Source organism: Nomascus leucogenys, chromosome 4, assembly GCF_006542625.1.
Source record: "Nomascus leucogenys isolate Asia chromosome 4, Asia_NLE_v1, whole genome shotgun sequence".
NCBI classification, from domain to species: domain Eukaryota; kingdom Metazoa; phylum Chordata; class Mammalia; order Primates; family Hylobatidae; genus Nomascus; species Nomascus leucogenys.
Window position 1 is genome coordinate 25667863 of NC_044384.1, and position 14933 is coordinate 25682795.

The window sequence follows — 14933 nt, forward strand, 5'->3', positions numbered from 1 at the left end:
AGACACTTCTGTAGGGAGAAGCTTTGAGTGTACTGACTCTATTCTCTTCAGTCTGTGCTTGCCTGGTTGAAGTTCAGGAAACCACAAAATGTGGTACTTCTCCAGTGTGAGTTGTGATGATGAATTGACATTAGAGTTGTATTTCCACATATTCAGGCCACCCCCTGCTGCAGTACAATTTGAGTCGGTATGTTTTGCTTGTATATGTGACACGTAACAAGAATAGTTATGCCCTTTTCCTATTACTCGAAGAATTTTCTTGTGTATGACATAGCTCAACAAGCATTTATAATCTTACCCTAGGACAAAGGATAATACAATAATAAAATTTATACATTGCTAAGTGCTCCACACTATACTATTATACAAATACTAACTTGTTACCTCTGACTACAACCCTGGAGGATAAATATTACTATTATATCGATTTTATGGGTGAGGAAACTAGCCCCAGCATAAGGACACCTAGCTAGTAAGTGCTGGGGCCAGGAGTTGAATTCAGGCTGTCTTGTTTGAAACAATAAGGCTATGATTAGCCAGTATACTGAAGGAGGTTATACTTTGCTGATTATATTTTCATTTAGTTCTCATTTAAGACTATGTGGGGCATTCTCCATTTCCTACACCAGTAAATTCTCCTTTCTCTATCTTAAACTGGCTCACAGAGGTTTACCATCTATGACTAAATCTCTAGACTTTCTGGCCTCTGATTTCCAGTGGTTTTTGGCCAGTGGGAGGCATGAGGAAGAGACAAGAGGCTGGATATTTATTTATTGACTGTAGGCCACCTGCTGTCATCAGTGGCTACCATCTTGTTGGGTGGCCCCAGCTTGCTTCAGGTCTGGGAACATTGTGTATATCTTTGTTCAGGCTGAGCAGGAATCAAACCTCTCAACCTGTACAAGTCCTGGTGCTTCACTGTCACAGGGATTCCCTCAGCCCTGCCTAGGCCTTGGTAAATAGCCCCTTCATCAGATTTAACACTTTGACTATGTTGTATTTTTGCAGGAATTCTGAAGACAGAGGTTTCTTGGGAGTTTATTGTCCTATACTTCAGCCCTTAGTAGCCAAAAACACTTAATATTTTTAGAATGATTTAGTAAAACATAAATGGGAAAAGTCAACTTGGGGTAGGGCCAGGTGGTACCCCTCAACTTGGCTTAGAATAGACAGTAACAACCCCATAATTGCATAAAGTCTTATTTTTCTGGTGCTTTTAGGTGTGTATGTTAATAACTATAGCTAACATTGATAAGTACCATGTTCCATGTTCCCTGCTAAGGACTTTATATAAACAGTTTCATTTAATCCTCAGAACAATCCTAGGAGGGAAGAATCTTTATTTTCATGTTGCAGACAATACAATGGAGATTTAGAGAAGTTAAACAACCTGTTCGTGGGTGTACCATTAATAAGCTGCTCATGTGGTATACACACTCAAGCAGCTAACTCCAGAGTCCATGCTTTAAAGCAATATACTTATGCCTCCTGCATCTGATTGTGCTCTTAAATCAAATTGGGAAGTAGGTCAGAGGGGTATAATTTTCTTCTTTATTACAGTTGAGTACACTGAGGCACAATGGGTTGAAGTGACTTCCCTAAGATCACAGAACGAATTAATCTATGCTTATAAATCGCAGAATTGGCAAGTCAATGTGAAAATCAAGTAGTCTGAGTGAGCTTTGTCCTGTGCAAACAGCAATGAACATGGGTTTATAAATCCTGAATGCAACTTCCTAGCTACCTGATCCTGAATAACTCAGCCTCTGGCCTTTGTTTCTTCACTTATAAAATGGGATAAATAATTCTTCCTTCAGTATATGTAAGGATAGTATAAAACAATTACATAAAAATGTTTATCACTGTTATGTTTTTTAAAAAATGCCTACACAAGCCATCAAAAGATAGAGCTATGGATTCAGGTATAGACACAGAAGCAAAGGATGTTCGGTATTTAAAAAAAAATTGTGGGTACATAGTAGATATGTTTTATAGGATACATGAGATATTTTGATACAGGCATGTAACATATAATCCCATCATGGTCAACAGGGCGTCCATCACCTCAAGCATTTATCCTTTATATTACAAACAGTCCAATTATACCCTCTTAGTTATTTTAAAATGTACAATTATTGACTCTAGTCACTCTGTATTATTAAATACTAGACCTCATGCTAACTATTTTTTGTACCCATTACCCATCCCCACTACTCCTCCCAGCCTCTGAATAATCATCATTCTACTCTCTATCTCCATGGGTTCAATTGTTTTAATTTGATACTTCTGACAACCCTTATTTGGTGAGAGGAGGTGAGTCCCACAGATGCATAGGAACTTGCAGGGAGGTCTGCTGTGGGTAAGTAAAACTTCATCTATTCCTCAGCATCATGTACTAGATGCCTGCTCTGTTAATTAAGAACTTGGATTTTATATCAATGTGCGGGTCTTATTTTCATGTCCTTTATTATAGCAAAGGTAATTCTAACAGGTAGCCAAGGTATACCTTGAGTTAGACTTTTTTTAGTAGAACATTAGATACATTTATGTGAAGGCAATGATTTTACAAACAGAATATCTACCTGTTATAGTGAGGCCTTGATATACAGTATATTCCATTACAAGTGGTTTTAGGGCATATTCTCCAGTGACTCTCAAATGTGAGGCCTTTCGTAATCATCCCAGCTGGAAATAATTTCTCATCCTTCTGAACTGTGGCAGAACTTATATTCTGTAGCACTTCTCTGAATGTTATATTTCTGGCTCAAATCATTGAGTATACTTTTTTCTTCTAAATTGAGAGCTTATATATGTTTAAAAAGCACTATACCCTTGACTACTATACATAAATGTGTTATGAATGAATTAAATGAGGTTTTTTTTTCTGATTTATATTATGCCTTGGGGCTTCTGCCATTCTTTTTTAAAACATTGAACACCTGTATGCTAGGTCCTCAACTGGGCAATAGGGGTACAGACATGTGGTCTATGTACACTTGTATCTGATACACAGCTGCAAATATAACAATATATTAACTCCCATAAGAGGCTATGTGCAAGGTATGTTCTTTGACATTGGAAGCAAATGTGTTTAGACAACATTAAGAAAAGACTTATACATACATATTATTTTCCTTGCTAAGAACTAGAATAAATAAAGGTTCCCATTGCTGAATGCCTGGGGAATGAAATATTTTGGTTACTGGAATTTTGTGATCAATTGAGAGTTAACCCACATGACATTTGTGGTTGTGAAAATGCAACGTAAATATGGTCATCACCAAAAATATTCTAAAGCTCCACAAGATGGGGCTATGTCTCTAGGGAAGCAGAACTTTCAAATCAAACTTTAATTCAATTTAAATTCACTACCTTCTTTTAATGATGACATTTTCCTTTTAGGGAAGAAAATGTCTGGAACATATTAGCCACTCAATACATACTGATTGAATAAATGTCAATGGAAGAGTTGGTTTTATGGTTTCAGCTGAAAATAGGAGTGAACCAGAAATTCACTCGGAATACATGAACTGAAACTTCCAAGATAGGATTTAGCATATTTTTACAACGTTTATCTTGTCTTCAGAAAAGCAAAAAATGAAAAACAAAATAACAGGAGGCTTAATAACCAAGCCGAGGGTTTCATCAAGTAGACTTTGTAAACATCAGATGAGGTGGTATGTCTTGCAATTGCCTTTGCTTGATTGTACTGTTTAACTTTTCTAAGTTAAAAATAATACATGCTTATTGCAAAAATGTAGACCACACGTATGTATATAAAATAAAACTGAGTCCTTTTTTATCTCCTACCCCACCCCGGTACAGCCCACCCAGTTAACAGTATCTTCTAGTTCTTTTGCTATGCATTTAATAATTTTTTTTATAGTGAGAAACTGAACATACAATGGACAATGGCCAGACCATATATAAAAATAGAACACTGACCTATAATCTCTAGCAACAAGCTCAGGAAACCAACCTGTTATTTACATTAACCAGCCAGGAAGCCAACCTGCTTTCTATGTCAGACTTACAGAAAGTCAGACGAGAACTCTAGTAACTGGTCTGTAAAGCCAAACAAAGTTCTCTGTAACAATCAGCCCAGGACAGCTTGGATTTGATTGATAATTGACATCTTCCTTAATTTCTATTTCCCTGTTTCCAACTGAGGACTAAACCAGAGAAAGCCAAATATGCAAAATTAAACAATTGCATGTGATTCTGTAAGTCTAGTTGGCCTGCCTACAGCTTCCCCATGCTAACAGCCTCCAATCAGGGCATAGCTGAAGCCTTCCCTTCTTCAACTATAGAGCTTTCCTACTACTCTGCTTTTGCTTTTGCTTTTGAGTTTGTGCCAAACACAGACTAAGGCCTTTGCTATAGCAACCTCAGAATCAATAGCTTTTGCTTCTCTCATTTGATGAGTCTTTATTTCCACAATCAATAGACTCATTCAACAATATGGATTTGAGTGGCTATTGTTTGAAAGACTGGGGAAACAGTTATGGCCCACATGATGCTTATGTTTTAGTGGAAGGAAAAGTAAATATGTTTATAAAATGTTACAGAGTGCTATAGGTTCTGAAGAAAAGTAAAGCTGAGTCCAAGAACAGTGATTAGAAGGTGCTATCTAAAAAGGGTAGACTGGAAAGTTCTCTTGGTGAGGTGACACAAGAGCAGAGTTCTAGATAAATGGCGGGAGGGAGCCACAGGGCTGCAGGGGAGGCCCTGTAGGTTGAGGGAGCAAAAAGACTGTGCACTGGGAGTGAGCAAACTTATTTTGTTTTGGGAAAAGCAAGAAGGCTGGAGTTACTGAAGTAGATTAAGCCAGAGTTTGTCAAGCTGCTGTGATTGTGGCACACGGTACTATGTGCATTTTACTTTGTAACATACACAGCACAACTGTGCCCAACCCAACTGTTACGGGTTGAACTGTGTCCCCCTCCAAAAAATAAATGTTGCAATCCTAACCCCAAGTACCTCAGATTGTGACCTTATTTAAGAGTAGGATTGTTATAGATGCTGTCAGGTAAGGTGATGTCATACTGGAGTGCGATGGCTCCTCAGTTTCCTTAGAGACACAAGGAGAGAAGGCTGTGTTAGGACAGGGGCAGAGATTGAGATGCTGCATCTGTAAGATAAGGGGTGCCAGGGATTTCTAGTAACCACCCAGAGTTAGGAAGAGGTAAGGAAGGGTCTATCCAGGGTTTCAGAGGAAGCATGACTCTAATGAAACCTTGATTTTTTATTTCTGGCCTTCAGAATTGTGAGACAATACATTTTTGTTTTAAGCCACACAACTTGTGATACTTTGTTACAGCAACCCTAGGATGAAAATACAAAACACACTTAAAAACAAGTGACATTAAACCTACTTATCTTTACTACCTGTAGTTTACTGACAGTTCTGTGCCATGGCATTGCATGTTGGCCAGGACCAACATGAGGTGGCAGTAGTTTTCTGCCTGCTCCTCCCACCATCCAATGCTCTGCATTCTGCAATTGAAAGACACTAAGCAAATGAAGAGTGGTGGGGAAAGAGGCAAGGAAAACATCCAGGAGCTAGGTCACATAGGCCGTGGAAAGAACTTTGTGGTGTTTTCCCTAAGGATGCTGGGAAAGCCACCGGTAGAGATTTTTTTTCCTTCCTTTTTTGAGTGTGTGAGACATAATCTGATTTATATTTGAAAAGGATCATGCTGATTCAGCTATCTGGGAAATAAATTTGGGAGAGAAGAGTAGAATCAGAACAGTCAGGAGCAGACTGCAGTAATCCAGCCACAAGATGGTGATGGCTTGGACTGTGTTAAACAGATGCACATGAACATGGGAATGTATCACCTTGTGTGAAACTTGGGTGTTGCTTTTCTCTCAAAGTTGCCTTTATTTTCCTCTGAGGCAATTAGGAAGGTGGATTTTACTTAATTTACTGTCTATTCCATGCCCATCAATAAGAGACTTCAGGAATTCTACCTGAGGTGTTAATATTGCTTTTCTATCCCTTCCTCCACCTTCATTGAATCCCAGAGAAAAATGGAGTGTAACATGTTGTTTCTTTCTTGACTGTCTTGTCCTGTTGCTAGTCCTCACTATACCAATTCCTGTGTATCTCTGGACTGAAAAGCGTATAGCTACATTTTTTTTACTCAAGAATTGGGCATTCTTGTAAGAATATCGTAGGTTGAGGGGCTGAAACACTAGCAAAGTCTAGATTTCCCTGGAGCCACACAAGGAGAATACTGTAGTTCTTTGACCTTCACTAGGAAAATGCCATTCATGCACGCTCCTTGCAGTCCTAGTCTGTTCTCCCTCCTCAGGTTCATTCTGTACCCATATATGAAATGTTTTTTAAGCTCTTCTATCCAGCAAACCAAACCTTCTCTTCAGGAGTAACTTTCTTACATGGGAGTCAATTTTGATGCTTCATTACTTTTAGCTTCCAAACAATTCTGGTAGACTTCATCTGTGAGTAGCAGCACTCCTGGGTCTGTGGAGGTGTGGACTCTAGTCCTGAAAGTGAATCCATTAATCCTCTAATTACATAGTTCAGTCTTTCCTTTAGCAAGAGTGGTGAGTCTATAGTTCTCTTACTAGTGAGAAACAGGAAAGTAGCCCATGACATCTAGAACTAGCTTGAAACTTGCAGCCAGCTTTAATATTCTCCTTTTTAACATAAACAATTTCATGGAATGTCAACATCAGACAAGGCCATTCTGACTATGATGGATCGAGACAAAAATGAAACCATTGAATGCAGATAAAACATATTCCCAATGCCACAAAAAGACCAGACACTCCCCTATCCTGGAAAATGAGTGATACTGTTTGTTTACTGATTATAGCTTTAGCTTTCTCTACTCTGTCATCTTCTTAGACAGGATTTTTTACACTGTTCAAGCATGGAACTTACCTCTACTTCCTGGTAGCATCCAGTCTGGGGTGGAGCCAGCTCCTTGAATTTTCCACAAGCCCAAGTCCTAAAATCTTTTCTAACACCCTCTTATTGAGATGCCCTGTGGTTTCCCATCTATCTTCCTTGTTTCAACAAGAAATAACATAACCCATTCAATTATAGGTGTGTTCCTGGTGGTCTTTCACTGGAGAACATTGATAATAGGCTGTGTTTAGAAATAAACCCACTTAGCAGATAAATTATTTCTTACCATAAGTCATCTATGTCACTAATGAAAAATATCTATGTTGCCTCCAGTGTTTTGCTATAAAAAACATTGTTCTGTTCTTCTGTTCCTCATCAAAGAAAAGTAATGGGGGAATGTGTTCACCTACCTACCTGCAACAACTAAAAAGAACCCAGACAAAATATAGTAAAGAATGGCATTCAAGATATTGGACACCAGGCAACAAAGGATAGTGATCCCTGAGGGATGGGAAATAAGAGGTGAGCTCTATGATTGCCAGTACCTTACGGTTTGCGAAAAACTTCCAGGTCTCAGTGCAGGAATAGGGAAGCCAGGCAAGGCTGGCTGTCTCCAAGACTGTGTTCCCAAACCTGGAGAAACCAATGTGGCTGGAGTTCACAGGGCAGAATATAAGGGATAGGAGAGAAAAAGGGAGATGCCTGAGATGCTCAGAGGTTTCCACTGAGTAGGGATCAGTGCACACTTGGGAGGAGACCTACTGAGACAGGGAGAGAACCATTGAAAAGTAATTAGGGAAAGTAGTGTCTAGGGTTTATATTGGATGGCAAAAGTGCCTGTTTCCAACAGGTAGAGTGGAAAATGATATTTAAGGAGGCATCAGATAGAAATCTAAGAAAAATCTTGTCTCAGTAGTGGGAAAATATTAACCCCAGATTAAACACAGGTCTTGTCCTCACAAACAAGACTTACAAATAAGACCTAAAAGGATCAGACTCTTCCCATGTAATGCAACCATGTTAAGAGCAATTTTTAAGAATATTTAAAGGATGGCCGGGCGTGGTGGCTCACGCCTGTAATCCCAGCACTTTGGGAGGCCGAGGCAGGTGGATCAGGAGGTCAGGAGATCGAGACCATCCTGGCTAACACAGTGAAACCCCGTCTCTACTAAAAATACAAAAAATTAGCCGGGCGAGGTGGCGGGCGCCTGTACTGTAGTCCCAGCTACTCGGGAGGCTGAGGCAGGAGAATGGCATGAACCCTGGGGGGCGGAGCCTGCAGTGAGCCGAGATCGCGCCACTGCATTCCAGCCTGGGCGATAGCGAGACTGTGTCCCCCACCAAAAAAAAAAAAAAAAAAAATTTATAGGATGAGAAAAATATCTAGTATCAATTAAGGTAGAATTCATGATGTCTGGCATCCAATCAAAAAATCCTAGGCAGGCAGAGAAAATAAAACTCACCATTAAGAATAAAATAAGTCTAATGAAACTGAATTACAAATAACAAAAATGATAGAATTAGTAGGTAGAGACATTAAAAGAGGTATGACAGTGTTCCATATGTTCAAAAAGCAAAAGGAAATATTGAATGTTAAGTAGAGACGTGGGAGATATAAAAAGACCAAAATAAAACTCATAGAGATGAAAACTACCATATTTGAGATAAAAAAAATTTACTGCTATCCATGAAAATGTACAGCTATCACAATACTTAATGGTGAAGGACTAAATGCCTTTTCTCTAATATCAGGAATAAGACAAAGATGTTCACTCTCATCTTATTGTACTGGAGGTTCTAACTAGTGCAATAATACAAGGAAAATAAAAGGGATTCAGTCTGGAAATAGGTAAAGTTGTCTTTTTTCCAGCTGACATGATTGTCTAAGCAGAAAGTCTTATGGAGTCAAAGCTTCTAGAACTAATCAGGGAGTTCAGCCATGTCTGTAGAACATAAGATCAGCATAAAAAATTGTGTCTTTATATATTAGAAATAAAGAATGGAAAAATTGATTCTACAAAACAGTACTAGTAATAAGTTTCAAAACTGAAATTCTTGGGCATAAATTTTACACAATATCTGTAAGACTTGTACACTATAAAGTATAAAACATAGCTCAGTGAAATTAAAGAAGACCTGAAATGGAGAGAGATGTTCATGGGTTGAATAACTCAATATTTTTAAGGTGTAGATTTTTTCCAAATTGATCAACAGATTCAGTGCTGTCCTAATAAAAATATCAGGAGGCACTCTAAAAAAGTTAATCTAAAAATTAAGATGGAATATAAAGAACCTAGAGTAGGCAAGATGATTTTGAAGAAGAACAAAGTTTGAAGACTTCTCCCATCTAACTTCAGTGTGGTATTGATATCAAGAATGAGAAATAGATCAATGGAACAGAAGAGAGTCCAGCCACAGACCCACACACTTGTGGTCAATTTTCAGCAATAATATTCATATGCAAAATATATATTCATATGCAAAAGTCTATAGCAAATACAAAAGTTAACTTTATATCATAGACTAGAGAAAACCTAAAACAGTAAAATATTTAGAAGAAATTATAAAAGTCTTTGTGACCTCAAGTTTAGGGAAACATTTAGATATAACACCCAAAGCACAATCCATAAAAGAGTGCTTTGATAAATTAGAGTTCATCAAAATTAAGAACAGCTGCTGTTTGAAAGAATGAAAAACCAATTTGTAGATTGAAATAAAATACACATCTAATAAAGGAATATCCTGAATATATTAAAAACTCTCAAAACTTAAGAAACAAGCTACCCAATTAAAAATGGGTAAAAGATTCAGACATTTCAGCAAAAAATGCAAATGCATGAGAGCTAAGCACAGGAAAAGATGTTCAACATATATAACTAGGAAAATGCAAAGTCAAACCACATTGAGTTGCCGCCACATACCTATTAGGATGTCTTTAAAGAAAAACGCTTCATAATACCAAGTATTTGTGAGAGATGTAGAGTAACTGAAACTTTTCTGCATTACTGATATGAATATAAAAGGTACAGCTACTTTGGAAAAACCATCTTGGAATTTTTGAGCAAACATATGCCTACCTTATGACCCAACCATTCCATATCTAGATATTTCCCCAAGAGTAATGAAAGCATGAAGCTATAAAAGGTTTTAGATATATATTTACAGCAGCTTAATTTGTAATAGCCAAAATCTGGAAGTGACTGAAGTGTCAATCAATAGATGAGTAGATAAAGAAATTGTGGGGCTGGGTACAGTGGTTTACAACTGTAATTCCAACACTTTGGGAGACTGAGGAGTTCAAGACCAGCCTAGGCAACACAGCAAGACCCTCATATCTATAAAATATTTAAAAATAGCTGGACGTGGTGGTATACACCAGTCCTTGTTATGTGTGTCTATATAAGAGACCACCTGAGCAGGCTTAGTATGAGCAACAAGGCTGTTTATTCACTTGGGGTGCAAGTGGGCTGAGTCTGAGAAAGGAATCAGCGAAGGGTGGTGGGATTATCACTGGTTCTTATAGGTTTGGGATAGATGGTGGAGTCAGGAGCAATTTTTTGTGGGCAGGGGATGGATGTTGCAAAATACATTCTCAAGGGCGGGGAGGGCGTATTGTCACAAGGGTGGGGAGGATGTTACAAAGTACATTCACAAGGACAGGGAGGGTGCATTGTCACCAGGGCAGGGAGGAATGTTACAAAGTACATTCACAAGGACAGGGAATATCACAAATTACATTATCACAAGGGTGGGGGAATATGACGGTTTGACCATGGTGGGGCCAGCTCAGAGGACCTTACATTCCTGTCTTTTTATGTTAATAATGAAGAAATAAAATGAGAAAGAATAGTGAAAACTTGGGGTGAAAATTTTGGGGGCGGTATGGAGGGTTGATGGGTGACATTTCTCAGGGCTGCTTCGAGCGGGATTAGGGGTGGCACAGGAACCTAAAGTGGGAGAGGTTAGACTAAAGTAAGATTTTGGGGTAAGGGATGATATTGTGGGGTTGTCAAAAGCAGCATTTGTTGTATAGAGTGATTAGTGATAGCCTGGATACGGTTTCGTAGGAATTGAGAGATTAACTGGAAGACACAAGGCCCGAATAAGAGAAGGAGGAAGATAGATATTAGAGGACCAACGACCGGAAGAAGCCAGGATACCCAGTTACAGAGTGGCCAGGTGGGTCCAGTGTAATTAGTTGCCTGACTAGTGAGTTTTTGAGCTCTGTCTTTGAGTTTTTGGATGTTATCAGTACTAGCTACTCAGGAGGCTGAAGTGGGAGGATCTCTTCAGCCCAGGAGGTCTGGGATGCAGTGAGCCATAGTTGTGGCACTGCTCTTGGGCCTGGGTGACAAAGCAACTCCCTGTCTCTTAAGAAATTGGTGATATATGTGGATAATGGAATACTACTCTGTAAAATGGAATGAAGCATTGATCTACACGACAACATGGATGAATCTCTAATTATGCTGAGTGTTGTAAAATAGAGTATATATAACAAGATGCCATTTATATAAAACTCTGAAAATGCAAATTAATCTAAAGTGATAGAAAGTAGATTGGTTGATTGGGGAGGAAGGAGTGTTAAGAGGAAGATTCTTTTGGAGGTGATGGATACATTCATTATCTTCATTGTAGTGATTATTTCAGGGGTATAGACAGACCTATGTTAAAAGTTGCCAAGTTGTATACTTTAAACATACATTGCGGATTGTATGCCAATTCTTTAATAAACCTATTGAAATAATGTTGTGATCAAAATATGTCTGTGGTTTGCTCTAAAATATTTCTTGATGTAGAGAGCAAATAGGTGGGACTAAACCAGAAATTGGCCATTAGTTGATAATAGCTGAGAGGTATATACATGAGTATTCATTACCCTATTCTATCCATTTTTATCTTTGAAAAATTTTAAAGGAAAATACTACAATTACTGATTTATGTATATCTTTGTGCCTCTTTGCATGTCTTTTATATAGAACAGGGCACTAAAAATGGATTATTAGATGCAAGCACTTACATACTTTTTATTTTGGTGGATATTAAGCTGTGGTTTTAAGTTTCTTTTGGGCTCTTTTGAGAAATATTTTCATTGGATTTGTGGTTTTCTAGTTCTTTAGTTGGTATAAAAATGAAATTCAGGGGAACTTGATGCTGGAAAGCCATGGCATTTCAAGTTAATGCCCTAAATATCTGCAACTAACCAAAAGAGTTAAACTGCATTCTGAAGCTTTTTATTTTTCTTGTCTTTATACAGGCAGCTTTGGAAGGCAAAATTTATATCTTTTGTTCACTGTTCCATTTCTGCTCTTAAAAATGCCACCTTTTAGAAAAATTTGATTATTCAAGTCTTGTTAATGTTCAATTGTGTGTTTAAGTGGCACTTAACACTTACTGACTGCTTATTGTTCTAAGTGCCATACGTGGATATATTTAATCCCTGAAAATTGGAGGGATTTCTTTTACCATTGATGAAACCGAAGCATCTAGAATTTAGCTTGCCCAAAGTTACACAGCTAGAAGTTACAACTGGAATGCAAACTCAGGGGTTCTAGCCCTAGACTCCATTGGTCTTTAATCACTGTGTTTTACTTCCTCAGTATTTAATTCTCAATAAGTAAGACCAAGGATATAAAACTCTTGAATTCCCTCTTCATGTTTTGTTACTGTAGTGTGTAGACAGTATATTTTCCATAGCTAAACAATTTTTTTTTTACAAAGTTTTACACACATTTTTAAGAAAATAATGTTACCTTTCTGTGGTTTTATGATGATGCTTACCAATAAAATGGAATGGTAATTTGCTGTGGATCGAGGTTATTCTTTAGATAGTGGAGTTTGTCAAGGCAATACTTTTTTTCTGAATTAGGAAAAAAAAACCTCTCTGGGTAGATGAATTAGAAAAAGGCAACTTCTGAAAGTGGATACAACCTGATGGGCACATGGCTTGCTGTCTTTGTGGGTCTCTGTCCAAGGAAGCATCACAGACAAGGCCTTTTGATAGAATACAACCCCTGGACAGGATAACCCATTGATTAGAAGAGTGCTGTCTGGATTTTAGTCTCCTCTGCCCTTCTTGGCTCAGAGCTTTTGTGTAAGGTATGCATCACACGACCATTAGACTCCTCTCAGGATTTATCACAAGCTTTCTAGCTAAACTATTTTTTATAGAGATGGAGTTTCACTGTGTTGCCCAGGCTGGTCTCAAAGTAGCTTCAATCCATATTCCTGCCTTGGCCTCTGATATGGTTTAGCTCTGTGTCCCCACCTAAATCTCATGTCGAATTGTAATCCTCGCACGTGGAGGGAGGTGATTGGCTCATGGGGGCAAATTTCCCCCGTACTGTTCTTCTGATAGAGTTCTTATGAGATCTAATGGTTCTCCCCCGACTCGTGCACTCTCTCCTGACACCACGTAAGATGTGCCTTGCTTCCCCTTCTCTTTCTACCATGATTGTAAGTTTCCTGAGGCCTCCCCAGTCATGCGGAACTATGAGTAAATTAAACCTCCTTTCTTCATAAATGACTGAGTCTGAGGTAGTTCTTTATAGCAGCATGAAAATGGACTAATACACTCTCTCAAAATGCTGGGATTACAGGTGTGAGCCACTTTGCCTGGCCTAAAACAATTTTAATTGTAACAGTGGCAGAAATGCTAATTGTCTGTCAATAAACAATTGTCTCATTGTGTTGACAGAGCCTCCGATTGTTGGTCAGACACACAGACACTCAGAATGAAGACTGAAGCATCCCTTGTAGCTAGGTGTAGCCATCTATAGAATTGTTCTGTGACAGCTTTGAAGAAATTTCTTAAATGATAGCTGGTACATGTTTTTTACTCTTCTTCCTCCCTTTTCCTTGATTCTGCTGCTTTTGCAACATTGATGAGGCTGAATCACTAGCTCGTACTATGAGGATAAGAACTATACCCTAGAGATAAGCAGCAGAAAACTAGATGTCTTCTGGTACCTGATGTCAAGCCCCCATACAAACCCTATGTTCCCTACATTTTATGCAGGAGAGACAAGGTTCTTTGTTTAAATCACTTTTTTTGTATTAACATTTACATAACAATTTATATTTTTCAAAGTAAATTAATGTCAGTTATTTAATTTTTATTCTTGTGGGCACATAGGTGTATATATGGGGTACATGAGATATTTTGATACAGGCACACAATGTGTAGTAATCACATCAGGGTAAATGGGGTATCCATCACCTCAAGAATTTACCATTTCTTTGAGTAACAAACATTCCAATTATACTTTTATTTTAAAATGTACAGTAAATTATTGTTGACCATAGCCTATTGTATCAAATACTAGATCTTATTCTATCTAATTGCATTTTTGTACTCATTAACCATCCCCACTTCCCTTCCCTCTTCCACCCTCCACTACCTTTCCTAGCCTCTGGTAATGATCATTCTACTCTCTATCTCCGTGAGTTGAATTGTTTTAAGTTTTAGCTCTCACAAATGAATGAGAACATGTGAAATTTGTCCTTCTATGCCCGCCGTATTTCACTTAACACACTGTCCAGTTCCATCCGTGTTGTTGCAAATGACAGAATCTTATTCTTTTTTAATGGCTAAATAGTATTCAATTGTGTTCATGTACCACATTTTCTTCATTCATTTAATTATGGACACTTAGATTGCTTCCAAATCTTGGCTATTGTGAATAGTGTTGCAGTAAACATGGGAGTGCAGATATCTCATTGATATACCAATTTCCTTTCGAGTATATACTAAGCAATGGGATCACATGGTAGTTATAGGTTTAGTTCTTTGAGGAACCTTCATAGTGGCTATAGTAGTTTGCATTCCCACCAATAATGTATGAGGGTTCCCCTTTCTCCACTTTCTTGTCAGCTTTCATTATAGCCTGGCATTTGGATAAAAGCCATTTTAACTGGAGTGAGATGATATCTTACTATAGTTTTGATTTGCATTTATCTGATCAATGATGTGGGGAGACCTTTTCATATGCCTTTTTGCCATTTGTATGTCTTCTTTTGAGAAATTTTTATTCAGGTCTTTTGCCCATTTACAATT